This window comes from Mixophyes fleayi, chromosome 9, assembly GCF_038048845.1.
Source record: "Mixophyes fleayi isolate aMixFle1 chromosome 9, aMixFle1.hap1, whole genome shotgun sequence".
NCBI classification, from domain to species: Eukaryota; Metazoa; Chordata; class Amphibia; order Anura; family Limnodynastidae; genus Mixophyes; species Mixophyes fleayi.
Window position 1 is genome coordinate 25,910,249 of NC_134410.1, and position 27,535 is coordinate 25,937,783.

The 27,535-nt window shown below is 43.2% G+C and overlaps 2 long non-coding RNA genes across 2 annotated transcripts in view; one reads left to right on the forward strand and one right to left on the reverse strand.

The window, feature by feature from the left end:
• Positions 1 to 27,535, reverse strand: part of LOC142102289 (uncharacterized) — a 56,184-nt gene that overhangs the window by 15,968 nt on the left and 12,681 nt on the right. The window lies entirely within an intron of this gene.
• LOC142102288 (uncharacterized) lies at positions 98 to 19,884 on the forward strand. Its single transcript, XR_012679234.1, has 2 exons — positions 98 to 1,153; positions 15,278 to 19,884. It is a non-coding gene; the product is annotated as an uncharacterized LOC142102288 (long non-coding RNA).

Sequence of the window (27,535 nt, forward strand, 5' to 3'; positions counted from 1 at the left end):
TTACTCCATTCAGTGCTCTTTATCTCCAACCTCTGGATCCCTCACAAGGAATCTGATCACACAGCACAGGAAATAATCAGGTGGGGGTGTACCCGAAACATCACAAATTTATACACACATTAATTCCCGTCTCTGTGGAAGGCTGCTTAGACCAAGGCAGAGGGCAGCATGTGGGAAAACAGGTAGGCTGAGTCATACATGGATTCATATGTTTGTCCTGAAACATTGGACCAGCTCGCCTCATCAGTGCAAGGATTCCAGTGAAAGCTTTGTGTGCATCCAGCAGCCACAACCTGGCCTATTAGTGCCAACCAAAAGAAATACTTCCACTTTATGTTACACAGGGATTGTGGGGGTCTCTCTCTCTCTACCCCTCACGTGTGCCTGCGGATTCTATCACTGTGTGTGTGTACCAGACTTCTATAACTTGCAGTGTGAGCAGAGGAACAACATGACCTGACTTAGTTGCGTAATAAGAATTTCTGATTATCCGTGGAGGTACGAGACACTTCCACATCTTCTGTGAGGAGTATTTTACATTTACAAAGATTTTGTAACTTCTTTTTTTTTTTTGCAAAGGTATCAATCCAGGTTATAATAACAAAAGTTGAGAGTTTGTCAGCTGATATTTTTTTTTTTTTTTTTTGCCAATTGAACACAGAACGTACTGGTGACAGTAATACAAGGCAGTACCTATATTTGAAGATGGTTTATTAAAAGTATTGGTACATCATTCACCTTTACAAGGAATTAGCAGATTTACAGTCGAATCTGTTTACATTTAAGAAAATCTTTTTTTTCTTTTGCGTTGCTGTTTATCACTGTTTCACCAGAGATGTTAGAAGCCCGTGGGCTTGAAATTGAGCGATCTATTGCAGCCCATCTGGAGAAGATGATATGAAGGACTTGTTGTATTTTAAGGACCCTGACAATGGAGATACCTAGCGCAGCACTCCATCCCCCTCTCCAGATGTTATGATATCTGGCTCAGTATTAGGAGATTATCTTTGCGATCTGTGAAGAGTTTCTAAACAAAAGAAGAGGATTGGAGAAGTTTTCCTGGCCAGATCTTGTTGGAGAGGGAGGAGGAAGAGGAGGAGAGGAGGCCAGCTGCTTCAGTGGAATCGGTTCCCAGAAATTCATGCTGTGCATGGTAGGTGGTCATTGCTAACACAGGGCACGAGCAGAGCTTGTTTATATGACCCAGATCAGATTCAGGGCTGTATTTACTAAACTGCGGGTTTGAAAAAGTGGAGATGTTGCCTATAGCAACAATCAGGTTCTAGCTGTCATTTTTCTAGAATGTACTAAATAAATGACAGCTAGAATGTGATTGGTTGCTATAGGCAACATCTCCACTTTTTCAAACCCGCAGTTTAGTAAATATACCCCTCAGAGTGTATGCATTTATGCAAATCATTACTAATCTCTGTAGACGTCTCCAAGACAGAGTGCACTCCAATGGAGTAGTAAGTCCAAGGTGTTGCCCACCTTCATATAACTTTATTGTTTTGGCTTGTACATGCCTGACTGAGACTTTTACTAAATGCAATCCTTTGTCTTTCTGTGATTTTGAGCTATGTGTTTATATTATCAGGCAGATTATGTCTGTCACCCTTGGATGCAATGCATTCTCTCTGCTTTTCGATACTACTGTATCCCTTGACCATCTATGTCTCATAGCCCAGGGCAACCAAAATAAACAGCGCTGATAATATAAAGACAATGCTTAAAAGCACAGAAGGAAAATTTAAAGTAAAAGCAGCAAGTGAAACTTGCAGGGAGACAGGTAGTAACGAACTGAAAGTTTAAATGATTTTTGTTGCCACTGTTAAAATAGATTCATAAAACAATCAACTTGAATCCATAGCTGAGGCAGTAGAAAAATGTTGGCAATGTTAGGGCTGGCACAATCGTTAGAATAGAGTGGGAGTAATCCGTGCGTGGTACAACTACCCAGTCGCCATACCTCAGCTCAAGTACAAATAGTAGGACCGTGATAAGTTCCTAGCTCACCTCCAACTTCCTCAGGGTAATGCATACTTGCCAATCTTTGAATAGTGAATTCTGGGAGATCCCAGGTAGGGGGCGTGGTTGGAGGGTGGGAGGTGGCGGCGCGTGGCCAATAGTGTCATATCGGCCCCACCCCCACAGCAAAAAGTCATTTTGTCATGGGGCGGGGCCAAAATGAAGCGTTTCACAGCGAATCGCGTCATTTTGGCGAGTAAATTGCAGTATGCGGGATACTTACCTGCTCTCCCGGGAGTCCTAACTGGATTTCAAAAGTCTCCCGGACATTCCGGGAGAGTTGGCAAGTATGGGGTAATGGTATCTCAGAGAGTGAGAATGATTTATGTGTGCTTGGGCTGCTTGTTGACTGCTGAGTAGCCATTTCATATTCAGACAACTCCCAGAATATTATCTGACAGGGTTGGTCCTAACTACACTCCCCAACCGTTTTCAACTGAGCTGCTTCAGCTATGGACACATGCGGCCTGATGCCAAGTTGGGCCTACGCCCGTTTGCGTAGCGCCAATTCCTAACATATGTACAGCACATGTCCACAAGGGAGTACACCTATATGCACGCACCTGGCACTTATTCCTCCTTACGATTGGAGAGACGTAACCAAGGGGGGGGAGAGGTGGTTTGATGTAGGTTAAGTACAGTAAGGGCGTGTTTACACAATCTCAGCAGAGGCAGACCGCCGCGGTGATGTATATACTGTCAGGAGCAGTATCTTTTACACCTACTAGAGGGCGGGAGTAAATATACATTCTGATAATGATGACAGCAGCCAGTGTTAACTAGTCTCCTGATTGGTTGATTAAGAATTCACCTCTGAAGCTGATAGGTGCTTTCTGCACTGATCACGCATAGGTTATAGGATTGTATTTTTCGCTGTCAAAACAAATACTAACAAAGTTTTCTTGTGCTTATGACCTGGTTGTGTATATATGTGTGTGTGTGTATATGTGTGTGTGTGTGTATATGTGTGTGTGTGTGTGTGTGTGTGCCTGATGTGATCCTGGTATAACGTGACATTTTAGCGCCTGGGGTGAGAGGGAAATCTGCAGCCCCCTGAGCTTTCAATTGTAGTCAAATTAACCTAAAATATTCATAAACTGTGACCCCATTCAGCATTGCACCCCTCTCTCACACAGCCCTGGATACAGGTGCAGAGCTTACAACCCAGCATATGGGTGTAAATATAATATCTATGTAAGGCTCTTTAGAGAGTAAATTATGCCCATTTTGCGATCAACTCTGTATCAATCCCACGTTAATAGCTGAGAGCACTCAATCCAAAGGTGGATGTTTCGTTTCACTGTAACACTTACTATTGTAAATGAAACAATGTTTTTACTTACTACACCATTGTAGTATGATCTCTATCTTTCTACCAAGAATTGGCAGCTCATGGATGTGTTATACAAGAAGGTAAAAGGGACTATTATATCCAGGTACAAGCGTTGGTCACATACTCTGTATATGTATATGTCTGCTGTTCCCATCAGTGGCTTGCGTTGGCTGTCACCTGCGTCCACCGTATGGTGCTTACATAGTGTCACAGAGATAATTGATCTCTATGGGAATCGCACTGTCTGTACCAAATGACATTGTGTTTCATGTACTAGAAGGGATACAATACCGCAGCTTTCAGATCTGTGCAGCGTATAAAACAAAATAACAGTGTTGTTCCCTTAGAGATCATTGAACAGCTCCGTTCACGTTGCAGTCACCACACGAACCCTCTACGTGTTGTTACACAAGTGTCTTGTTTTCTAGATATGTTATATGTAACACATACCAGAGAACATTTTACAAAGCTTTGTACACTTTCATGATCCTAGAAGAGCCCCAAAACTGTATTTACTTTCATTCATTATGTCCCATACTTCTAGGAACTCCATTAAAAGGTGGCAGGTCTCAGGGGCCCACCCAGGGCCCCTAGTCTAATACCCTGTCAATCTTGGCACAACACAGTGGGTGGTGATTTGTGGGTTTACAGACACAACGGAAAATGCACAAGGTGGAAAGAGTGAGAAGTCCCTCAAATGTCCAACCTACTAGGACTTTAGGACTAAACTGTATAACCGCCACATTTATTCCTTAACACTCCAGTGATCTATTAAAATAATACTCGGATTGACATTTATGGATATGTCAGGACTGTCGTCTTTATTATATGTGTTAACATTAAAAGTATAGGACTAGACATAATCTCTGAGTCTAGATATTAAAAAATAAGTCATGTTGTGGTGAGAAAAAGGCTGTATGCCCTCCCTTTATCTCATCTAAATAATCTTGTCCTGCAAAAAATACATTTCTTTTTGCATGTTGGGGCAATAGTAGGTGCTGTCCTCTACTTAGCCAGTACTTCACAAGGAACAGTCTTCATCATAGCTTTTCCCATTAGTCGATGAAAACTTACGCACCCCCACAGATGCCAATTCATGGCCTTGTTCATAACACCATGTGCACTGCGCCAAAGTAAGATTGTGGCATCATAAAATTGCATTTGCACTGCAAGTGAGCACTCTTGTGGTTTGTAAATGACCACTAGTGATGGTATGTGGGGGTAAGTGATATACCAGGGGCATGTGGGAGGCACCGTATAACATAGGGAGCACCGTGATGGCATGTTGGGGCATAGTGTGAGTGATGGCATGTAAGATCACAGTGTGATATGTGAGGACATAGTTATGACATGTTGGGCACACCGTCACATCTGGACACTCTATGATGACATCTGGGGGTGCAGCTGCAGTAGTGACATGTTGGTGCATAGTGTGACATATAGGAGCACAGTGTGCTTGTGATGGCACTGTGTTACATATCCCGGCACAATGATGTCATGCTTGGTTATAGAGTTACACTTGTGTTGTGTTTGCCTGCGCCTTGTGCAACAAGTCTTTCAGAAACCCTAGGATCATTCCTATTAGCATTGAAATCCCAGGAGTGCCTGGAAACTCCCTCCAAGCCTGGGGCACTGTATAATTGAGGTGGCTGGACCCTGCTCCTGCTTCACACGGCTCTGCTTGAAAAGGGAGAACTGTGTGCACCTAACAGTAGTGCACGCAGCATTGCCCATGTCTGTTATGGGGATAGGAAGAGTTGGAGAGCAGCCGAGCAGTGTCTAATATTATAGCCACGCCCCCATGCATGCTGGTCACGCCCACTGGTGGCATGATGTGGAAACTCCTCTCTACAAATCCTGCATTTGCCCCTGTAAGGGGTAGTACTGTCAGGGTGAAATGAGTCTTTAATACAGCAATGATGTCCCACATATTCTTCCCTTCATCTATGTCCACACCGATACACTGCAGTGGTTGTGTCCAGTCATCCCTCAGGATCACTGTTTGGGTCCCAAGTCATCAGGCTGATTGCATATATCCAACACTTGGTGATCAGACCAATCTTGTGCTTCGCATGTGATCAAACTCGATACAAGTCTGATAATTCATCATTCAGACTAGATCTGCTCATGTGTGGCCAGCATTAGAAAAGCAGAAATGTGATAGGAATTGCTGTCAAGGGGATACTAGGAACATTCAAGACTTTTTTGTCTGTGCCTCTATCATGTGGTCATATATGAATATGTTGGGCTTAGCATTGCTGCTAAATAAACTTACAACCTTTAGATAATCATGAGAACAGTGTTTATTGTGCAGATAGTAACTGCACATTTGTATGATAGGCTATTACAATACCACCAATGTCACTAACCATCGTTTTATACGGCATTATTCATATTCATGTCGGCATGTGTAGGGAAGCAGGTGTTATGTGAGCTGCAGACCCACAGCTGGGATTCTTAACTCTATAGTTGCCAGGTTACAGGATGAATAGCAAGGAGGTCACCGTGGTATTTGCTCAGAAACATACGTCGGACACAACAAGCGTTAATACTTACGACCCACAATAATACATAGATGTGGCTTCACAGTATTATAGTGAATACCAAATACAGACACACTATGGTAATATAATGAAGTGTCTTGTATATAGAGAATAGTGTCTTCACAGTGTTATTGATAGATGCAAAAGTCGCATTTTCCATATAAAATGTTACAAACACCTCCACATGCATCGTTTACTGCTTAAAATTCAAATTGGAATCTTCTATGTTGCAGTAGTCCCTTTAAAAGGCCTATTGGTTGATGCGTCCTCATCTAATTATGTCGCAATTACGTGAACACACCCATTCTGTTCTCAGCCTATCTTTGCCTGCCCCCTTTCCGCCACTTTAGGTATGAAAATACATTATTAGTGCACATGCGCAGTACAAAAATGCATGTCTTACGCAAGCAAAACTGACATACTGCCAAGTCTAAATGAAGGCAGACTCTTTGTGTACTGAAACAACACTAGTGATGTCATTAGTTTCTAGTAAATTGATAGGCTGATTTTTGATTCAGTCTGCAGAGCAGCTAACTCTACTGAGTGTAGGTGACAGATTCAGTTTGATGTTCATTACTGTTCGCACCATTGGATGGATACTCACATTGTAGCGTTATTATTTTCCCTCTATTAATAGCAAACTAATAATGACTCAGCTGCCACAAAATCTAAACTCACAGATATTATTCACTCCTCGAGATTGGAACCTATTTTATGTTATCAGGAATCCTCTTATCGTGCTCATTACTTATTAATTTCACAGTGTAGTGTAAGGTACATCAGAAAACTCAATGTTTAGCATCTGCACTGTATGGGCAGAAAGAAATCCTGTACATAACAAGGGACGTTTCCATGTAGTAACCTCAGACTAGATCAGGATACACACAGGTGTATAGATGTACAGGTAGATGTAGTGACCTCTGACTAGATCAGGATACACACAGGTGTATAGATGTACAGGTAGATGTAGTGACCTCTGACTAGATCAGGATACACACAGGTGTATAGATGTACAGGTAGATGTAGTGACCTCTGACTAGATCGGGATACACACAGGTGTATAGATGTACAGGTAGATGTAGTGTCCTCCAACTAGATCGGGATACACACAGGTGTATAGATGTACAGGTAGATGTAGTGACCTCTGACTAGATCAGGATACACACAGGTGTATAGATGTACAGGTAGATGTAGTGACCTCTGACTAGATCAGGATACACACAGGTGTATAGATGTACAGGTAGATGTAGTGACCTCTGACTAGATCAGGATACACACAGGTGTATAGATGTACAGGTAGATGTAGTGACCTCTGACTAGATCAGGATACACACAGGTGTATAGATGTACAGGTAGATGTAGTGACCTCTGACTAGATCAGGATACACACAGGTGTATAGATGTACAGGTAGATGTAGTGACCTCTGACTAGATCAGGATACACACAGGTGTATAGATGTACAGGTAGATGTAGTGACCTCTGACTAGATCAGGATACACACAGGTGTATAGATGTACAGGTAGATGTAGTGACCTCTGACTAGATCAGGATACACACAGGTGTATAGATGTACAGGTAGATGTAGTGACCTCTGACTAGATCAGGATACACACAGGTGTATAGATGTACAGGTAGATGTAGTGACCTCCGACTAGATCAGGATACACACAGGTGTATAGATGTACAGGTAGATGTAGTGACCTCTGACTAGATCAGGATACACACAGGTGTATAGATGTACAGGTAGATGTAGTGACCGCTGACTAGATCAGGATACACACAGGTGTATAGATGTACAGGTAGATGTAGTGACCTCTGACTAGATCAGGATACACACAGGTGTATAGATGTACAGGTAGATGTAGTGACTTCCTACTAGATCGGGATACACACAGGTGTATAGATGTACAGGTAGATGTAGTGACCTCTGACTAGATCAGGATACACACAGGTGTATAGATGTACAGGTAGATGTAGTGACCGCTGACTAGATCAGGATACACACAGGTGTATAGATGTACAGGTAGATGTAGTGACCTCTGACTAGATCAGGATACACACAGGTGTATAGATGTACAGGTAGATGTAGTGACTTCCTACTAGATCAGGATACACACAGGTGTATAGATGTACAGGTAGATGTAGTGACCTCTGACTAGATCAGGATACACACAGGTGTATAGATGTACAGGTAGATGTAGTGACCTCTGACTAGATCGGGATACACACAGGTGTTTAGATGTACAGGTAGATGTAGTGACCTCTGACTAGATCAGGATACACACAGGTGTATAGATGTACAGGTAGATGTAGTGACCTCTGACTTGATCAGGATACACACAGGTGTATAGATGTACAGGTAGATGTAGTGACCTCTGACTAGATCAGGATACACACAGGTGTATAGATGTACGGGTAGCAACATCTTAATAAATTCTGTTGTAAGGGAGGAAAAATTACCTGGGAAATTTGGTCATAGTCTTGGTTATGGGAATGTATGCCTTAAATTAGTTAAGATTAAATTAGATGTTGGTGTGGGCAGTAGATTCTCATACATACTTGACAAAATTTTGGATCTCCCTGATAAGCACGGTGGGGTTGGAGCAGAGCGGAGTGGTGTGGGGTGGGGGCATGGCCACACATATCGTGTCATCGTTGTCCCATCCCCTGCTGCTCAATGCCATCCTGTGCGGCATCATTCATCAAGGAGCGGGGCCAGGATGCAGCGATTCTGAGTCGTGTTATTTAGCCCATCCCCCACCCGTCAACAGGAAGCTGATTTTTCAATATGGATGTAAATGTAACAGATTCTGGATACTATATTACTAATCTTGATTAGCGCTGGCTTACCTGAGGTGCGGAGTCTAATGATCTCCCCGGTGTTCACCAAGAACCGCCGCAAGGCGGGGTGGGCTTCGCTGCCAGGAGTCGCAGGTCGCGGTCCCCAGGTTCGCCTCAAGATGTAGTACAGCGGAGTGAAGCGGTGGTAGCGGAGTCAACAAGCCGGTTCGGTACACAGGAATGGAGTCAGGCAGAATCAGAAGGCAACTCGGAGTCAACAAGCCAGGTTCGGTACACGGGTCACAAGAATAGGAGAATGGTCAGCAAGCCGGGTCGGTACACAGGGAATAGAGAGCCAGGGAAGTCAAACAGGCAGAGATCAGCACACAGGAGACACAGGAAACAGGAAGACACTGCAATCCACGAAGAGCAGGAGCCAGGAACAGGTAAGTGTTGCTCTGACACTCAGCGAGTGTCAGAGTGAGGTTTTTATACAGAAGGGGATTCAAAATCCCCGCCTCTAGGTTGTGGTCATGTGACCGCCTCCGGGTGCGGTCACATGGTCCTGAATGCGGAAGTGCGGCTGGACGGAGCGGCGGGGATAAGGTAAGTCCGTAACAGTACCCCCTGCCATGGACTCCGAACACCTAATAGGGTTTCAAAGGAAATTTTTTATGGAAGGATTTAAGTAGACGGGGAGCATGTAGGTCAATGGCTCTTACCCATGAGCGCTCCTCAGGGCCGTAACCCTTCCAATCCACCAAGAACTGTATGGCACCTTGAACTTTACGAGAATCTAGGATAGTTTTAATCTCGTATTCCACTTGATCCCGATCCACAGCAGGAGGAGGAGTTCTGGATGAGGTGGAGAATCTGTTGGTTACCATCGGTTTTAACAAGGAGACATGGAAGACATTGGGTATGCGTAAGGAGGGAGGCAGACTCAATCTAAAGGCTACGGGATTAATAATCTCAGATATAGCAAATGGGCCAATAAACTTGGGAGCAAATTTTTTACTGGGAACCTTTAAACGAATGTTCTGGGTGGATAGCCATACCCTGTCACCAACTGCAAAACTTGGAGTCATTCTTCTCCTTTTATCGTAGAATTTTTTGGAACGAGTAGTTGCTTGTTTTAAGTTTGTCTTGGTTTGTTCCCAAATATCAGAGAAGTTACGAACCAGAGAGTCCACTGCTGGAACTTCAGAAGATGAGACTTGAGAGAAGGTGGGTAGTCTAGGATGGCAGCCATACAGAACAAAAAAGGGGGAGTTAGAGATGGCCTCATGAAAATGGTTGTTATGGGCGAACTCGGCCCAAGGGAGAAGGTCCACCCAGTTGTCTTGGTTACTAGAGATAAATATTCTGAGAAACTTCTCTAATTCTTGGTTGGTTCTCTCAGTAGCCCCATTGGACTGGGGATGATATGCGGAAGAGAAGTCAAGCTTGATCCCGGATTTATTGCAAAAAGACCGCCAAAATTTTGATATGAATTGTGATCCCCTATCGGAGACAATATGTTGAGGACAGCCATGGAGGCGAAATATTTCTTTAATAAAAATATCGGCTAAGGAGGAGGAAGAAGGAAGGCCTTTGAGAGCAATAAAGTGGGCTGTTTTAGAGAAGCGATCCGTGACCACAAGCACTACAGTACAGGATTTGGAAGGGGGAAGGTCCGTGATAAAATCCATGGAGATTTGTGACCAAGGGTAATCAGGAATGGGTAATGGGAGCAAGCATCCATAAGGCTTCTTCCTAGAGGTCTTGTGTTGAGCACATTTGGAACAAGCAGCAACAAATCTCTTCACATCCTCCAGCAAGGAAGGCCACCAGTAGCTTCGGGACAATAAGTCCCAGGTCTTGCGAATGCCGGCATGCCCAGAGAAGAGTGAGTGATGAGCCCAGTGAAGGAGCCGGGTGCGTAGATGTGGCAAGATGAATGTTTTGCCTGGAGGACAACCCTTTTTCAGGTGTGTAGCTGCCAATACTTGACATGGATTTACAATGAATTTCTTATCTTCCGAGGATTCCATGTCAGCTGGATCAAAAGAGCGAGATAAGGCGTCTGCCTTCGTGTTCTTAGATCCTGAGTGAAAAGTGATGTTGAAATCAAAGCGTGAGAAGAATAAGGACCACCTTGCTTGACGAGGATTTAGACATCGGGCAGTGCGTAAGTAAAGCAAATTCTTATGGTCGGTATATATGGTGATAGGGAATTGCGCTCCTTCTAGTAAATGTCTCCATTCGGAGAGAGCCAATTTGATGGCCAGGAGCTCTTTGTCGCCAATCCCATAATTCCTCTCAGCAGGTAAAAAGCGACGGGAAAAGAATCCGCAGGGATGAAGTTTTCCAGAAGGACCTCGCTGTGATAGTACGGCTCCTGTGCCAACAGAAGAGGCATCTACCTCCAGGACAAAGGGACGAGAACAATCTGGCTGTTGAAGAATGGGTGCGGATGAAAAGAGAGACTTTAATAATATAAAGGCTTGGATAGCCTCAGAGGACCAAATACCAGCATCAGCAGATTTGCGGGTCAATGCTGTGATGGGAGCCACGAGAGAGGAGTACCCCTTGATAAATTGACGATAATAGTTGGAGAATCCTAGGAAGCGTTGAGTGGCTTTAAGGCCTGAAGGTTGGGGCCAGTCAAGTATGGCTTTCAATTTTGTGGGATCCATCTGTAGACCGGTGCCCGAAATAATATATCCCAGGAAGGGAATTTGTCTCTGCTCGAAGGTGCATTTCTCCAATTTGCAAAATAACTGATTTCTTCGGATACGAGAGAGGACCTCCAATACATGAGTACGATGAGATGCTAGATCTTGAGAAAAGATGAGAATGTCGTCCAAGTAGATGACTACAGATTGGTACAAGAGGTCTTGAAACAGCTCATTCATAAAGCTCTGAAATATGGCTGGGGCATTGCATAGCCCGAAAGGCATGACCAGATATTCAAAGTGGCCGTCTCTGGTGTTAAACGCCGTCTTCCATTCATCCCCCTCCTTAATGCGTATAAGGTTATACGCTCCTCTGAGGTCAAGTTTAGAAAAGATGGTGGCACCCTTGATCCGGTCAAATAGTTCAGAAATCAGTGGCAGTGGATACCGATTTTTAACGGTAATGGCATTCAGGCCTCTGTAATCAATGCAAGGGCGGAGGCCCCCATCTTTCTTTTTTACGAAGAAGAAGCCAGCCCCAGCTGGGGAGGCAGACTTGCGGATGAAGCCCCTGTTTAGATTTTCTTGGATGTACTCCTCCATAGCCTTAGATTCCGGGAGGGAAAGGGGGTAAACACGGCCCCTGGGAATGGGTTTACCAGGTATCAGATCAATGCCACAGTCCCAGATTCTATGAGGGGGAAGTCTAGTGGCCTTTTGTTGACAGAAAACATCAGAGAAGGTTTGGTATGGCTCAGGCAGGAGAGTCACAGGAAATTCTTGGGTACGTCTGGGACTATTCGGGGGAACCACTCTCTGTAGGCAGCGAGAGAAGCAGGACTGTCCCCAGGACAATATGTGGCCAGATTTCCAGTCCAAGGTGGGAGAGTGGGCACGAAACCAAGGAAGTCCTAGGATGACTGGGTTGGTAGATCTTTGTATTACTAGAAAAGAAATCTTCTCCTGATGAAGTGCTCCTATCTGAAGTAGAAGAGGAATAGTGCGTACCAGGATGGACCCCTCAGGGATTCTTCCCCCATCAATGGCCATCAGAGAGATGGGTTGTTCCAAGGCTTGTGTGGGAATAGCGAATTGTTTAACTACTGTGGCGGAAATGAAATTTCCTGCGGCTCCGGAATCTAGAAGAGCCGACTGCGGGAAGGTCTTTTGTCCTAACTGAAGGGAAATGGGAATAGACAGGCAATCATTACTATTGGGAACTGACTGACACTGAGAAAAGAGGCCCAACGACACAGCTCCAGAACTCGTTAGGCCCTGTCGTTTCCCGAGCGTTTGGGACAAGAACTCAGAAGATGGCCACTCTCTCCACAATATAAACACAGCTTGTTCCGAAATCTCCTCTCCCTCTCTTCGGCTGATAAGCGGGTCCTCCCAAGTTGCATGGGCTCTTCAGGGGGAAGAACAGGGGTTTGGAAGTTGGGGGCCAAGCGGATCATGCTACGCCGCGACTGTTCCTTCTCAGAATTACGTTCCTTGAAACGCAAATCAACTTTGACACAGAGGGAGATAATGTCGTCCAAAGACGTAGGGAGTTCCTGGGATACCAACTCGTCTTTGATTCGGTCTGAAAGGCCCTGCCAGAATGTAGCTACTAGAGCCTCATCGTTCCAGCGAAGTTCAGAGGCCATGGTTCTGAAGAGGACCGCATACTGCCCCACAGACTGGTTTCCCTGGCGGAGACGTAGTAAGCCGGAAGCGGCATTGGACACCCTTCCTGGCTCATCAAATATTTTCTTGAAGGTGGACAAGAAGAGGTTGAAGTTATGTAGAATGGGGTCGTCCCTCTCCCACAAGGGGGAAGCCCATGCTAAAGCTTGACCGGACAATAACGAAATCACATAGGCCACTTTCGTTTTTCCGGAGGGGAAGTTCCCAGGTAGAAGCTCGAATTGTATGGAGCATTGATTTAAAAATCCTCTGCAATTTTTAGGGTCTCCATCGAACTTAGGTGGGTTAGGTAACCGTAGCTGCGAGGAAGAAGCTGCTGCTGCGGCCTGAGGTACAGGGACCACTGCCGGCCCAGGTGATCCACCAGCCACTAGGGTGTTCTGGACAACATCCAAGCGAGTGGATAGACTATTGAGGAATTTTAAAAGTTGCTCTTGGTTAGCTTCTTGTTTATCCATCCTTCCTACTAAATGCTCCAACAGATCTTTAGCTGTGGTATCCATGGTCAGAGCAAACTGTAACAGATTCTGGATACTATATTACTAATCTTGATTAGCGCTGGCTTACCTGAGGTGCGGAGTCTAACGATCTCCCCGGTGTTCACCAAGAACCGCCGCAAGGCGGGGTGGGCTTCGCTGCCAGGAGTCGCAGGTCGCGGTCCCCAGGTTCGCCTCAAGATGTAGTACAGCGGAGTGAAGCGGTGGTAGCGGAGTCAACAAGCCGGTTCGGTACACAGGAATGGAGTCAGGCAGAATCAGAAGGCAACTCGGAGTCAACAAGCCAGGTTCGGTACACGGGTCACAAGAATAGGAGAATGGTCAGCAAGCCGGGTCGGTACACAGGGAATAGAGAGCCAGGGAAGTCAAACAGGCAGAGATCAGCACACAGGAGACACAGGAAACAGGAAGACACTGCAATCCACGAAGAGCAGGAGCCAGGAACAGGTAAGTGTTGCTCTGACACTCAGCGAGTGTCAGAGTGAGGTTTTTATACAGAAGGGGATTCAAAATCCCCGCCTCTAGGTTGTGGTCATGTGACCGCCTCCGGGTGCGGTCACATGGTCCTGAATGCGGAAGTGCGGCTGGACGGAGCGGCGGGGATAAGGTAAGTCCGTAACAGTAAACAACTGCACACTGCAATTAGTTGCTTTTACTCATGGTGTAATATTATTGTTAAAAAAAAATTATCATAAAAACTGCATGACAGGTTAACTTTAACTACTTATTATCCCTAAATTAAATGTTATTGTATCCACATGGTATTATTATGTGTTTGTAGATTTATATAGTAATCTGTGCTGTTTTTATTTATATATATATATATATATATATATATATATATATATACACAGGGTGATTCAAAAGTCGCAGTACACCCTTTTATTTCAAAAACTCTACAGGAATTGGGCCGATTGGCCGATTTCAAGATGGCGTCTATGTTTGGTACATACCGTAAAAGATAGACCACGTCACCCATACCTTACTGGAGTATTCAGGTTTCCCAATTTCCTGTAGAGTTTTTGAAATAAAAGGGTGTACTGCGACTTTTCAATCACCCTATATATATATATATATATATATATATAAAATCTATCTATAAGGTACGGATGACCTAACCCAGTCCACCCCTACAATAAACACACAACAATTGTGGTAAATAATGGAAGCTGTGTTCACTTAAACATACTGATAAACCTAACGTACCCTTAGCAAAGTAACCCCTGCTAATCGTGGCATATTGAACCCAACTCAGCCACGTCTGCACATAACTATGCAGAGAAGTGGCTGTGCTCTGGTGTCTCTGTGTGGAGGGGACACCACGTCTTTCATGCCACCAAAAACCTATTGTCTCCCTTTTTGAAGTTCTTTCGCCCACAGCTTGAATGCTGCTACTATTGTAAATAATTCCAACAAAGTGAGGTTCAAGATCAGGCCCAACTTCTCCCAATCTGGTAGCCATGTCCCTGCACACCACTTTCCGCCACAGTAAGCTCCATACCCCACCAAATCTGCCTCATCTTTTAAAAGCTGTTTTCCGATTCGATTTCTGCTTGCCTCTGCCATCTGCCCTATAATACAGAGCTTCCTGCCTTGCATTAGGCTGCAAACTGTGGTTAAAGACCTGTACTGTAGAGAGCACCTATCGGTTCAGTTCTGTATAAGATGATTTATGTTATCCATTAGATGTTACACTTGATATTGAAATATCCATGCACTGAAAATTGCTTTATCTCCACCCTCTCCAGGGAGTGGCTGGGTCACAAAGTGTCTGAGTCTGAGTGAAGATGATTCCAGGAGGACGACGAGAAGGAATGAATCCTGGGCGAATCCCAGAAGAATCCAAGGAAGACCGTGAGGAACGTATTTTAGCCATGCTGGGCATTATTGGAACCATCTTAAACCTGCTTGTTGTCATCTTTGTCTATATATACACAACCATATAGAACCTTAAGATGTATTGATTTATTTACTTGGTCTAAACAGCCTGGAGTAAAGAATACCCCACTCATTGTACTACTATGATTGTGAAGACATTTGTTAGCTACCAGTTTTCTGTGGATGATACTGAATGATAAAACTGCTGATGTTTTGGAAAGAAGCTGCCATGGAGCTCATCCCCGTCTCAAAACTTGGAGCAAAGAATTACTGCTACAGGTAATTAAAATTTTCGATCTGGGGAAGGAAATGTGGGCATCTAACGAACATCTCAAGTTACCTTCATTTTCTATAGAGGATCTAAGGCCACACTGACGTCATACAAAACCATCCCGTGCTCTCCAACCAACATGATAAAACCAGGGAAGTCACAGAGCTACCAAGGACATGCTCACTACTCCAGGAATATGGTCGTAAGATAAGAGTTTGTCATGTGTGATAGCCAAGGTTCATCCATGTATGTTGCATATAAAAGGACAGGACAGAACATCATAACAAACATGAGTGACAACAAAAAATGTGCATTAAGATGGGGTAACTTTAAACTCAGAATATCCAATAACCAGAGCACAGATGTAGAACATTTGCTAATAAAGCAAGTTGCATTCAAATTCAAAATACAATGAGATAACTTGGGCCGGTTACCCACCGGCATTGCGTTAAACAATAACGAGCACTTGTGTTTGGGGGGAGGGAGGGGGTCAATGAAGGATGCTCCACTGGTGTCCAAGCAGTCTCTAGCAGTGAACGCAAGTAAATTTAGCATTCGGCTTTCAAAACCAGCTCTGCAGTGCAAACTTTCCCAAATGCAAGCGCAAGTTCTAATGGGTAGTGTGTAATTGGAACCAGTGGGTTCCATTACCATACCTGTTTACATGCTTTAACTAGTGTTAAACAATGCTAACAAAAAGCAAGTATCTTCACACCAGTGGTTAAGAGCCTTAAAGCCAAGATAGAACTTTAGTCCCCTTAATGTCATATCAATTTCCTCCATTCTTCCCAGGGTCCCGTATTACTTAGTCCTTGTGCCACAACCCCTCTCAGTCTATTCTCCAGGGCTCAATGCCTGGAAAACTATGAAAGTGTGCTGGAGTTAAACATGCTGTTGAGATAACAAGCTACATAATAACGAGTCTTTAGGTGATATGGGGCTATGGTGCACCTTAAGACTGGGAGGGTTTTTTGCCAATAATTTTGCATTTGATTTGTACTAAGGGCGCATCATTAAATAAGCTTATTCTTTCAAACATTTGTTAATAGGTAAGATAAGTTCTGACCTGTATAAATTAAAGCCATGACATAATGAAAAGACAAAACAATTATGGTAGAAAGCAGTATATGCATCGCAAAACGTGCACTTTATATCGGCTTCCTTAGAGTAAATTGGCTATGTAATAAATGCAAATTAAAAGTTGAGGCATACGCTAAAAAAACACACGTGACAGTTTTATATATTTGTTGCATTTGTAAAAGAAAATATTCAATGCAACATTTTTTTTTCATTGTTCATTTGGTTTATTCTTCATCTTTTACCCTTTGAAACAATGGTATTTATCCGGGCTCGGGTTCAGTCATGGAGGCCCTCAGGCAGCCCACCCCGGTGATGTGACTCAGTGTTCTCAGAACACAGCAGTGGTCGCCTCTTTTTACTTGTAAATGCTGAGCGTTTAATGCCAGCCACTGTTCCCTGTAGTTGTACATCCTCTGACAGCACAGCAAGATCCTGGGTAGCAGCAGATTTCCAGTCCTAACCAGCTTCTACTAACTACACAGTTATTTTTACATAAGGCAGTTTCATTCTGATTTGGATTTAACCAGCGTTGTAAATGATCAGATTTAGAATCTAGCCACATAGTTTAAAAGAGAAGCTGTCTTCTTCTGCTACAGTCTTACGGTTTCACGCTAATAGGGGCAGATTAAATTCTCTCTTTGCTTATTTTTGCTCACATCCCATTGAGCTGCGAGCAAAAATAAGTTTTTTGGCTGGATATCGCCGCGGAAGGCGTTTCGTGGGATATTGCGCAGAAGTTAATCTGCCCATTAGAGGCAGATTTAATTCGGCCACGTTAGCCTAGGATTAACGCGCCATTAAATACTATTACCTTTAATAAGGTAATTTCAACCCGGATTTTTACTCGCGGCCCGAGAGGTGTAAGCAAAAATCAGCATTAAAATTACCGTTCTAACGGTAATACTGCGCACTTTTATTGTACTAACGGTAATAGTGCGTAGGCTGCTTTATTCCTAGAATAATGCGGCCGAATTGAATTGTCCCCTTAGAATGTTGTTGACTCTAACTCTCCCTCATTTGCATAGACTGCCACTGGAATTAGTCAGTGAGTGTCTATGAAGGAAATAGTAAGAACTGTAAAGAACAGTTTTGGAACAAGCTTCTCCGTTTCTACCATACTGTTGAGCCAGAAATTGCTTGACTTTAGTGTATTTTAAACCTTCATGACAGCTATTCCCACTCGCCAAGCTAGGGACTTACATAGAGGAACCTATACCCTTATTATTGTGCCAAAAATGCAGAATTGTCAAACTTCACTTCAGTGAATGCAGCGCTTAATGCTTGTACCAAAAGGGAATCTTCTTGTGGAACTTGGACAACGATATAGTCTTCTTTCTACAGCTAATAAAGCATAAAAATAATATAATTAGGCTGAAGTCACAAAATCTGAACTTACTGTATATGTGGGTGCCATATTACGCTGCACACAGACGTATGGAATACATATAGGGCTCATTCAGAGTCGAAACGCATTTACGCACTGATTATTTTTCGGAAAAAGATGCACGCAAAAAAAGCAGATACACACAAGATGTGCCGGTTCAATAACAGTAGCCTCTGCGCACGATGTACAAGAGTGTATAATTACATGGTGCAGAGACTTGGCACAATATAATAATGCAGTGTCCTATACACAAGAGATAATATTGCCTTGACAGTTATTAATAAATCTGAATTTTGCCATTATAAAATATAATTAAATATAAATACCTCCTCATCCATTGTTTAAATCTTTAAAATCAAAATGGCAATCTTCTTTCCCAATTATGTAATATGAATAGACAGCCACAACTTGGTGTAATATAGCTGCAACACTAATGATTTAATATCTATTAACTGGAGCGATCAATATGCAATCAGCCAATCGGAAGCGGCTAGACAGTGCGCTGATAGTCCTCATTATCATTGCCCCAGTTCTACAGTACCAGCAAAGGACAAGCACCCTAAAAGGTGTATCTGCGGAGATGTACATATCTAATTTCACCAACATGCCCATATGCGCTCCGCCTACACTCGCCTGTCCCCGATCCTCCTCTCCAGGCCTGAGGGGATGCAAATTAATGATATGCAAAAATCTGAATATTAACAGATCCCTATACATTTTCATGCATAATAATGTAATATAAAAATGCATATTATGTTATGCCAAAAAATAAATAAATGGTAAACGTCCAACTCTGAAAGCCGCATAATGTGCACACTGAAGTATAAATGCCAGCACCTATTGCAGTTGCACGGTATATATGTACTGTCCTAGAATTGTCTACAAGCCACGGTTTCGGACCATGAGATGCTGCTGCGTTATAATCGTCCCACTTCGAACAGCTGTAGTATATGCTTATTTTCTCCAAAAGTCTGGGATTCTCCAAATGTTCTAAGTCAAGGAGGAACACCTTGGTAGGGTCACTTGTCATTCTTCTAATGCCTGGCACTGTCAGTGTGGGTGCGAGGACCTGGTGAGAGGCTGCTACTGTCTCCTATGAAGACAATGATCCTTTGTATGGCATGAAACTGAGGGCAAGATTTACTAAACTGCGGGTTTGGAAAAGTGGAGATGTTGCCTATAGCAACCAATCAGATTCTAGCTTTCATTTATTTAGTGCATTCTACGAAATGACAGCTAGAATCTGATTGGTTGCTATAGGCAACATCTCCACTTTTCAAACCTCCAGTTTAGTAAATACACCCCTGAGATGTGTTTGGTACCCATGAGGTCTTGGAGAGAGTGGAATTATCCTAAGGGGCAGTTGTTTACATCGGTGAAAGACTCAGGTCACATCTTCTCTCATGACATATTTGCTCAGGATTTTTGAAAGTACATGAAGACAAATCACCAAGAACAGAAAACATGGTCACCGTTTCTTCCTCAGCGCCGTATAAGTGCTAAAAACGTTTCTTCTGTGTATTTCCGTTTTCACGGACGTGACAAACAGGGAAGTATTTTTACGTGTGATGCTGAAACAAGTTATTATGAGTAAGCTAACATATCCAATGTTGGTCTTCCACAGAACTTTTTAATCCTATATAGGTGGATAAGATACTTTGCAAATCTAGAAGTTTGCCTTCAGATGAAATGTATTTTCTATGTATTTATTGATATAAAAATAAATAAAAATAAAACATTGAGATTTGGGTTTCTTTGAGTCCCTTTTCTGCTTATAAACAAAATGTGGTCTGAGATCCCAGATCATTAGCTCAATACAGGAATAATCTCATCTATAATATCAGGAAACAAGAAACAACAAATTTAAATTTAGTTCTATATGTTACCCGGCCATAACCCAGACACCATTAGCTGGGACAGTTTTCGGGTAGAGTAGAAATGACATTTGCATTGGCCCTGCAGCCTCAGAGAGTCCTTTGTACTTGGTTCCAAATTATTATAACCACGTATGGTAATATGAGATTTTCTTTTTTTTTTTTAATCTATTACACATAATGGGGTTTACTACCATTATTGAACTGTATATAGGTCAAAGTCTTCCCTTATCATCATCTATTTATATAGCCTCACAGAGAACATTAATCCCTGCCCCAATGGAGCTTACAATCTAAATTCCTTAACACACAGACCAAGAGAGTCGAAGTCCAATTTAATAGCAGCCAATTAACCTACTAGTATGTTTTTGGAGTGTGGGAGGAAACCAGAGCACCCGGAGGAAACCCACGCAAACACGGGGAGAACATACAAACTCCACACAGATAAGGCCATGGTCAGGAATTGAACTCATGACCCCAGCACTGTGAGGCAGAAGTGCTAACCACTGAGCCACCGTGCTGACCATTATGTAAATGGAACACAAAAATTTCAGCCGTTAAGACCCAAATGCTACATAAAGTTCTTGTGAAGACAAAGTAGCCTTGCACATAAAATGATTCCAAATCAGTAAAGCAGGGAAAATACAAATTTCGTTATGTTTCGTTGTATATTTATTGCAGGACACTACTGTATTGATGGAAGTTCCCCTTTAAATGCACTCCCAAGTCTGTCGCTGTCGCGCACCACGTGGAGTGCGAGCTGTTTGAGTCTTACGTCTTGGGTCCCCTGGGTAGAAGCAAGGGAAACCATGTATGAAATGGATAGATTGCTTGTTAAATGATTTATGCCGACTTGGTACCTCTCCCACCTCCCCCCAGCTTCTCCACTTACGCAGCAGTGATTTGTTTAACCCATCCAAAAACGGATGGAATACACCTAATTCAAGGCTTAGAGAGGACATTATTAGGAGATAAAGTACAGATGACGCTCGGTAATTGACAGATTACTGTAGAAGTTATGGGTAGTACAGGTTTATAGGTGGACGCCTTCGCTCCCTGCATGGATTCTATATAACATAACTGGAGGAAGTGCTGATGAACTGCAGAATTAGAGGCTACCTTTTATTTAAGGAGAATAAAAGGAAATACTGACATGGTGGCCTGTTTCTCTTTATGAATAATGGGGCTTCCTACTCTCTTCAGGAGTCTGCAGAAAAGTGAGAGACCGTTCTTTGTGTCACATTCAAGAACTAGGTCACTCAGGCTCAGTTCCAAGGCAGAACCGTAATCAGCTGAGCAGTAGAATATAATAACAATATGGGTAGGTTATAATATTAAGAAGTACAGCATACTATAATAAAAACACAGATGGAATATGTTGCCTACTTGTCGACTTGTAAGTCTATATAGGTGGGCAATTCTAGGTTATACAATTCACCCTGCCCACTGATGTGCGATGGGAGAGGCATGATGATACAATATGCGCCAGCGCAGGCCTTCTACACTGCCCAATGCCACATTTTGTCTCATCTCATGTGAGGGACAGGTCATGATAATACAAATTGCATCACCAAGCCCTCAACCCTACCCACTTCTTTCCGCAGTACAGGAGTGAGCCTCCCGGTAGTTCTGGGAGAGTCGGCAAGTATCACATGTTGTACTAATAAAACAGGTAAAATACAATAATAAAATACAAAGTAACAATTATTATTATCCATTATTAATAAGGCGCCACAAGGGGGCTACAGAGATGTACAATGGTGGTAATGATAAACAACCACAAACGACACAATGAACGACCAGCGACGAGTTGTATAGTTCCGAGGAGGGATGGGGATAAGACCGGGAGCCCACCAGCATGAAGCAAGGCTGTGCTCAGGAGCATGGGCATAACAAACAGTGCCAGAGACGCTGTAGGCGGAGACTAAGAGACCTATCAGAAGCTGCCTGAAACGGGTGCGCAGGTGGAGAGGATAGTGTAGGCCGGAAGACTTCTAGGGGCATATTTAAGAAAGCACGATAGTGCTTTTAACGGGTCATTAAGGTGCCTCCTGTCCTCCGCAAATTTATTAAGGGTGCATCGCAGCAGATATCATGGATATCTGCTCCTTTGCATTCCTCTTCGTTTTTGGGAGCAGTCATCATTCAACAGAATGGTGACTGCTCCTGGCCGCAATCTAACAAGTCTCGAAAAAACATTTTTTTGGGAAACTTGTCATGTTAATGTACACCAGCTGAAGCTGGAGTACATCATCGGAATGGAAGAAATCTAATGCTGTCAGCTCTGCTCCGAAGAGCAGAGCTGTACAGCGCATGTGTGGATGGATCACATGATCCCTACCTGTCACTCAGCGCGCTCTCTCTGCAACTATCGTTGCAGAGACAGAGAGGGGATCTGTGTGCGCATGTCCAGTTCTTGGAACTGGACATGCGTAATTGAAGAATGAAAAGAACGAGGAAAAGACCTGGAGGTAGCGCTTCCGAAGAGGGGGGTAAGTATGATTTTTTACATCGCAGAAACAGCGGTTTTTCGGAACTGCTGTTTCTGTGCAGGGCTGTACATAAATGTGAGAAGTAGTTCAATCCTTATCATTGCGGTAAGGATTGAAAACTACTTTTCACTTTATGTGAATATTGATAAATGTGCCCCCTAATGTCCTTATATATTCTAACGTTAATAACAATAACACAGGTAGAATAGGTCGATTTTTCATTCAGGGCACTACAAACAATTTAAGTCTTTCTGTAAGGTGTACCGGCAAGGGGGCTCTTTAAAGACTCTGCTCAATCATTGGTTTAGTCCCTGTGCATAATTAAATATTCCCAGTGTTGTGTAGAGATTGGAGAACATTACCCCTCCTGGTTGGGGAATCTACCTCAGTCCTGTTGTAACGGAATGAATATGGTTATACATGAAACACAGAGATTGTCCCAGACAATTAAACTCCTATTTGTAGCAGGCTACACATGGTTAAGAAGAGCTGCGTCATTTAACGGCCAGCCCTTCCGTAACCTCCCACCCATTAAACGGAACGAATACACCTTTCCTTAGAGAAATCGATGGAGCCCAATCAAGCATTGTCTTGTTACAGCTCTCTGTACACAGAGGGACCCCCTTAAATCAGACAGGCAGGAATGAGGCTGCGTTCCCCTCGTCATCATAACTCACACGTGTCAGCGAGATTCATCAAATTCCACCAGGTGATTACTCACTTCAGAGAAAGCAGCAAGTATTGATTTTTACTGGAAGAAGGAAAACACAGCTGGTCCCACTGCCTGTGAATTATGTTACACAGGGATCCATCCCGCGCTTATTATATTATAAACCTCTGTTAGACATCATATAGCTGCAAAATTGTAATATTCCTCTTACTAAATAAATATATATAAATAAATATTCACCCCTTGGTGTTTTAATATCTAGGGCTAGATTTACTAAACTGCGGGCTTGGAAAAGTGGGGATGTTGCTTATAGCAACCAATCAGATTCTAGATTTCATTTATTTAGTGCATTCTACAAACTGACAGCTAGATTCTGATTGGTTGCTATAGGCAACATCTCCACTTTTTCAAACCCGCAGTTTAGTAAATATACCCCCAAGAGAGATTTTTATCCTGGGGAAGGACAATGACATGCAGACGTGGAGGTATGAGGCACAGACTGAACATGAACGCAGGAGTAGAGCAAGCCTTGCTTCTACTGCATTATATTAAGTCTGCATTTTCCTCTCCAGCCCACCTGATCCAGCCTGATAATTATCATACCTCCCAAACGTGTTCCTCTTGGATCAAAGTCCCCATCTTAGTTTCTTTGTTGCCCCGCTATATGCTGTACAAATAGATGTTTTTTTACACACATCCCATTTGACTTGACTCCGGGACACACAATCACTTGAAGACAGTGTTTAAAAGAATGCTCTGTTGTCTATTGTACAAGCTGTCAGATTGTGGTTGCCAAGCAACCCAGTGATGCTGTTAGATAAGCGTAGACCTGAGGTTACACATGTCCGGTAGCAGATAGTTAAGATACATATGTTAATTGGGGACACCTATCAGGATACCCCCAAACTCAACAGGATAAAAATCAAATCAAACTAAAAAATAAAATAGAAATAATGTCCAACCATCCTGTCTCCGCCACAAGACAGTGTGTTATATTGTACTGGACATAAGTGTCACTCACCTGCACATAAGTCACATAGTGAATGTGTTGTTTTTTCTCCAAAAATGTGTATAACCCTATGGGATAACATTATGTATGTGCACCAGTGTAGAGAGTGGATGCCTCATTCCACAATAAAACTACAACACAAAACTTGCTGACAAAGTGGGCACACCTCACACCTCTACACTCAGCTGCTGCTCAGGTGTGGACACAATTAACCCAGCTACGCTCTGTCTCCCATGTGCCCTAACCACTCCCTTTTCACGTTTTAGAGTTGGGACCCAACCGGGCAGCCAGTGCCCCATCCACCTGCAGTACAGGAACTCAGCCTCACAGCTAGCATTCGTTCTTACCTGTTGTATAGGTGCACTGCTTGAGGCTGACTTCCACCATCCCTGAAGAGCTTCCTGCAACCTGTTGTTGAAAATGTCTAGACCTGCCTATGACAGGTGGTCCCCATTGTCTCTATAATGTCCTTTACGACTGTTCTCTGTTTAGTTATTGTTATGGCTCCAACTGAACACAGGATAAGTTCTTAGAACAGGATGAATGAGAAGTCTTCACCGATTGCAAGATGCCTTTCCCGTAGAGAGTGATATTCTAACAGGTACTCAGATGTCCCCAGGACTTGAGCTCTGAGTAGTAACATCTTATCCTAGGTGCCAGGTAGTGAAGGTGTATAGAGACTGGTGGTAACTTGCATAGTTATGCCCCCATTCATATTCTGCCTCATACTTACCTTAGATGCTGATCTGCTGTTCCACAGGAGCTTCTTCACTTAAGCAACTGAGGATGACTAATTTCAGCCATCTTCGCCTGCTTTAGTTTGACAGCAGCAGAGCCCGGCGTGCCAGACAGAAGTGGTTGACGTGCACGCGTGCCAGGGTTTGCCGACCCCTGTCCTAGAATATTACATGATCCCAATAAAAGCTTTAAAACAATTCCCTAACAAATTTAGAAGTGAGAGGCATATAGATCTATCTGCTAACTAAATATAGATGTATTGTTAAAATTCCCTCCCACTTCTATTAACTAAACATATTTACATTATATTTTATTTAACTCTATCGTATCATTAAGACCTTGTGGTAGAAGGGTCTTAAACCTAAAAATCCAATACACTTCTCACTTGCAAAGATGGTTACAGCGATCTCCCCCTTTATTAGTCATACTTATATGTTCTATTGCTTTAACTCCGATTCTTCAGATCTCCATTTTGGAATAAATTCATATGAAGAGATAAGTTATGGGTCTTCACTTTATTTAAAATATTCGGTCGATGTTAAAGGAATAGCAGATATAATGGTCTGGTCGTTAGACCCACATACTGAATCGCGCAGCCATCGTTTATAAAGTAAAAATTGGACCGACACTTACTTTTCTCAATTGGAAACTTCTCATTAGAGACAAAAGAGGAAAACTCATTACTCTTGTGATCTACAAACCTGCAAGTAAAGCAACGCATATAAATACCGTTTGGTCACATTTTCAGCCAATCCAAACCTGAAAAGTTCTTAGGAGTCACAACTAGGGCCGGATTAACCTGAGGTCTAACTGGGCTACAGCCCAGGGTCCTCGGGATCCAGGGGGCCCTTGTCACTGATCAGCGGCATTACTGATCGGTGCGGGGGCGGGCCAATGGAGGCTCTCTCAGCCCAGGGGCCTCCCTTCCCTTAATCCGGTCCTGATCACAACCTCCCTATTGGTGTTGATAACCCTACAACTAGCATTCTTAAAGAAACTGGGAGCTAACCTCTCCTCTAAATTTCTAGCCCTCCTGAATACATTATTTTTACCCTCATTAATAGGAGGACCTATTAAATCATCCAACTCTAATAAGGCTGAATTCTTCTGTTGCACAAACATTATATTAGGTAGCAAAGACCATTGATCTATCCTTCATATCCTTATCACACTTGGTTTTGTGATTCCAAAGATCTCTACGGTCTACCGCATCAACCTCCTTCAAGGCTTTATCCCGGGTGTCTCTGTCCCACGAAAGATTGATATAATATATCAGCTTGCCTCCTATAATCATCACTCACACAGCAATTTCTCCGAATATGAAGACGCAGTCCCTCGGGATGTTGTTTTTCCACCTTTTCGAATGATTGCTTTTATAATGCAAATAATTAAAAGAATCCACTTAGCGAAGGTTTCAGTTACAATTTTATTCTCCCTCACCGTCAATGCGACATCCAGGTAATTAATATGCGTTAAAACTCTGATCACTTGTAAACCGTATACCAATATCATTGTGATTCATGTGAAAAAGAAACATAGAAACAGAACAATCATCCCCATCCCAAACGAAAAAACATGGGCAGCACGGTGACTTAGTGGTTAGCACTTCTGCCTCACAGCACTGGGGTCATGAGTTCAATTCCTGACCATGGCCTTATATGTGAGGAGTTTGTATGTTCTCCCTGTGTTTGAATGGGTTTCCTCAGGATGCTTCGGTTTCCTCCCACACTCCAAAAACATACTGGTAGGTTAATTGGCTGCTAGCAAAAATTGACCCTAGTCTCTCTCACTGTCGTTGTGTGTGTCTGTATGTTAGGGAATTTAGACTGTAAGCTCTAATGGGGCAGGGACTGATGTGAGTGAGTTCTCTGTACAGCGCTGCGGAATCAGTGGCGCTATATAAAAAAAATGGTGATGATGAACCTTTGTATGCTTGATCTCTAACATGAGCTTCACACCTTATCATGGGGGAGGCAGCAACCCCAGCTTCCAAATGTATCTCAAGAAGGTTAGCTTAGTTGTAGCCAACACAGTCTAAAGGGCTTCCACTGGCATCATGAGATCATGCAACCTTACCAGTAGCATCCTACGTGTCTGTGGCCTCTTTCCTCATCAAGAACACATCATCCAGGTGGAGTTTAATAAAGTAAGGCCCAGAAGCACCACTACATACCAGCAATAAACTGATATCTTCAAAGTAGGCAGAGAAACCTTCACACATCCTAGGTAGGAATTCTAATAACATCGCCCTGTAACTTTGGAGGCACAAAACTCTTTCTGGAGACAGCTGGAGATCCATGGTCTGTAGAAGAGCAGGTACGTGAAAAGCCTCAAATACACTATCACTTCCTTTTACATTTAAATAAATAACCTGACTACTATTTCCCTGCAACTTGCTATCCATCCATTCCATTTCTGTTATATTCCTACTGCTCTGCATGCAATAGCTCAGCCATCTGGTTGTCCAGGAGGAGGGGAAGAACACAGAGTGTGAAGTCTGTTACTCCTGGATGCTATGATAAAGGCCCGGTACTGAGTACAGCCCCACACCTCAATTTGCCCTAACCTCATTGGTGGATTACAGCAAAGGACTGTGGGCTGTATTCTGAT